Source organism: Carcharhinus amblyrhynchos, chromosome 23, assembly GCF_965287045.1.
Source record: "Carcharhinus amblyrhynchos chromosome 23, sCarAmb.v2.hapA, whole genome shotgun sequence".
Lineage (NCBI taxonomy): Eukaryota > Metazoa > Chordata > Chondrichthyes > Carcharhiniformes > Carcharhinidae > Carcharhinus > Carcharhinus amblyrhynchos.
In genome coordinates this window covers 21,886,337-21,889,981 of record NC_137346.1, presented here as the reverse complement: position 1 = coordinate 21,889,981, position 3,645 = coordinate 21,886,337, and the positions used below count along the sequence as shown (strand labels likewise).

General features: G+C 41.3%; 1 non-coding gene across 1 annotated transcript; it reads left to right on the top strand.

The window, feature by feature from the left end:
- Window positions 1–3,160: 3,160 nt before the first annotated feature.
- LOC145357645 (U1 spliceosomal RNA) lies at window positions 3,161–3,324 on the top strand. Its single transcript, XR_013889338.1, has one exon. It is a non-coding gene; the product is annotated as a U1 spliceosomal RNA (small nuclear RNA).
- The last annotated feature ends 321 nt before the right edge of the window (window positions 3,325–3,645 follow it).

The window sequence follows — 3,645 nt, the reverse complement described above, 5'->3', positions numbered from 1 at the left end:
AGTGACTGCTACATATTGATTGGGTCATTGATTAGGATGGGAGCTGAAGCAGCAATGCTCAAGCAGGGGCTCTGTGGTTCATCACGATGATTGGTAAGACTATTGACAGATTGGATTTTCTATCAGGGTCCAATGATGAGAACAGACAGCAACTCACTATAAGTGGGTTTCAACTCGAAGCAGCTGTCTGTCAGAATTAAACTTCCTGCGGACAAATTATTTACAAACACTGTCTTTATTAAGCCTCACCTGTAAACTGAATCAAACTGTAGGCTGGACAAGAAGCGAGCGGCTAACATTACACAATTTGGGCCTAATTAATCCATTGTTTCCTGCACTTCAAACTGCATAATAAATGGAAACTTGGTATAGTTTGCGCTGACGCATGCTGTAACAATCTCTTTCAGTGACAAATGTATGTTCATTGTACTCATTTACACATCTAGACTTCATGGTTCTAGATAAAAGTAAAATACTGTGGATGCTGGGATCTGAAACAGAAACAGAAAGTGCTGGAAAATCTCAGCATGTCTGACAGGATCTGTGGAGAGAGAATAGATCCAATGTTTCGAGTCAGGATGATCCTTCGTCAGAACTGGTCCTTGAACTAGATTTTGGGATCGGTGGAGCACCACATTGTATCTATGGGACGTCTTTCTAAAATGACTGATTTTAAAGACTTCCCTTTGGCTAGGTTTACTCATAATGTTTTTAAAAAAGTTGTGTCATAAGTGAGATGCTTACAGACACACCACACACAGATACACCACACACAGACACATGCACATACACACACAGACACATGCACACATACACACACACACACACACGCGATAGATCACTTACAATGGCCATATTTCATCTTTAAATCAAGTCATAATTGGGAGTTTCTATCTTTCTCACAGTATGGACAATTAAAGTCTCGTGATTGAACTTATCTTCAATGGTTAATATTATCAGATTCTCCCCCCATTTCCTCTCCCTTCCCTTTTCTCCTGAAGGTGCTGATGTGTCGGGTTGTTTCAACCCTCTAGTTTTTGATTTGCATGGCAATATAGTGAATATACTCACCTCACATTCACATGTACACACATTCCAAGGAGAATCTCTGGACAGCAATCAGGAAGGGATTCTTGGTGATTTTCCTCTTGTCCTTGTCCATGACTAGTCCACAGATCCTGGGATCAACTAGAGTACCTCTAATGCCATTTGGACTGGATACTGCAAGGCCTGGATAGAGTGGATGTGGAGAGGATGTTTCCAGTAGTAGGAGAAACCAGAACCAGAGGGCACGACCTCAGGCTAAAGGGACGATTCTTTAAAACAGAGAAGAGGAGGAATTTCTTCAGCCAAAAAAATGTGTGGAACTCTTTGCCACAGAAAGCTGTGGAGACCAGGTCATTGAGTGTCTTTAAGACAGAGATATATAGGTTCTTGATCAGGGGTTATGGGGAAAAGGCAGGAGAATGGGGTTGAGAAAAATAGCAGCCATGATTGAATGGCGGAGCAGGCTCCATGGGTTGTGTGGCCTAATTCTGCTCCTGTGTCTTATGGTCTTATGGACTAAGGAAACAGTCTAAACTGAGATTTGAACTTCGGACGCCCTTGTTTGGGTGGCTTAGCTCCATATTAGATAACAGCAGAACCATCTGGCAGTCAGAGTAGATGGTAAATGCTTCAATAATAGCTGTTTCCTGTATCTGCTTGTGAAGTTTCAGGCATTCGTTGGGAAATGGATGCAAATGCATTGAGAAAGGAGGAAAGGAAATGATAAGGATACTCATTTTTAATGGTTGTAGCGGCTAAACTGCATTGAAGCCAGTAACCAAAATATCCCACGAGAAGGGAAATAAAAACTGCATTATAAACTTCAGAAAGGAAGGATTTGTCAGAGTAAGCAGAACAGTTGAGTAATTGGGCAGATAATACAGCCACAAAAAGGCGATGAAACTTGAATGTCATTAAAAAGTGCTCACTAATAAAGATTACTCAGCAGTCCAGTGCTTGTAACGTTTCTTTCTGCCAATTTTTACTGCCGTCACATATCAACAGATGTCAGTCCGAGGAGACACTGGGTGAAGTCCCCAGACTGGCAAGGAGTGTGTAAATAATGCAGTAATGCAGGAGAATTGTCGGATACAGATAGGGGACATCATGAGCTGGGAATATTCACAATCTATGCAGCCCCACTCTTTATTCACGCATCCAACTTTATGATGCCAGAAAACTGACCCAACTCACTTTGTCACATCATTGTGATTTGCTGGGGAGGGATTGGGGGGGGGAGTAAAAACTGTGTCTTAAAAGTGTAGCAGGGCGCAGAGATGTAATAAATTTTCAAAAGAGACCCCCGCTGAGGCTTGAAAGTACCATTATGGGGTTTCCCTTGCATTTTTTTAAGACGGAACAATACATCATAAATGCAAATCCGTCACATCTCACTGTCGTATTAAAATGCACATTGCAAATATTTTAAAAGTCTGTTCCTTTGTCTTATTCGACAACTTGCATTTTTATAGCACCCTCGTGGAGGCGGAATGCACCAGAGGCTTGACAGGAAAGCAAGCAGAATACCGAGAAGGGTTAAGGGGGAGGCTCGATTGGAAAGTTGAAGAGAATGATTTACTGGAGGCTTTTTGAAGGAGCACAGAAAGAGAGCAGAGAGATTTTTTTCAGAGGAGTTCCAAAGAACAGGGGCCTTGCTACAGAAAGACTGACTACTAAAGATGGAGAAGCTGGAGTATGGAATGAGAAGCAAAGTGCTTAATATGAGGCGAGATGTGTTTATTTTTGATTTTACACATGTTCAACTGCAGATATTTTGAATACTAAGAAACATTGGCAACATTTGTTAAAAGGATAATACCTTGAACCCAATTCCATTATTTTTCCATTCACGTAACAGAAAATGGCCAAGAAAAAAATGATACAATATAACTAAAACAGAACAAGCCATTAAGAAAATCACAAAGGCTAACTTGCGTTCAGATGCAGCTATCATTTTGCAACTTGAAGCGGGATTGTTTTTCTAATTCAAGGGTACTTAATAAATTCCAGTCAGATGGTGTGGAACATTAAAATTCCTTTCAGTGACTTCACATCTTTCCCAAAGCTTGGCACCAGAACTGAACACAGTACCCCAGCTAAAACAGTGTTCCAAACTGTTACCTGGCAGGGGTGAAACCATGATCAAGCAGGTGGTTTGCCCAGGACGAGGCTAGCTCATTGTACTTCGGGTGTGCTGACGCTTGCAATGTCCCCAAATGTGGGAGACTCAAATGCAAAATTTGTCCTAACTGTTGTAGTCCATTCCGCTATTAATAAAGCTCAAGATACTCTGTGCTTTATTAACTGCTCTCTCAATCTGTCCTGCCACCTTCAATGATTGGTATGCATATGCAGCCAGGTCCCTTTACTCCTGTACCCTCTTTAGAATTGTACTCTTTACTTTGTTTCGTCTCTCTGCATTCTTCCTACCCAACTGAATCACTTCTCTGTTCCCTGCATTAATTTCCATCTGCCATTTGGTTCCCCGTTTCACTTATCTATGTCCTTTTGAAGTTCTACACCATCTTCTTCACAGTTCAGAATGTTTCCAAGTTCTGTATCATTCTCAAATCTTGAAATTGTGCCCTGTAAACTAAG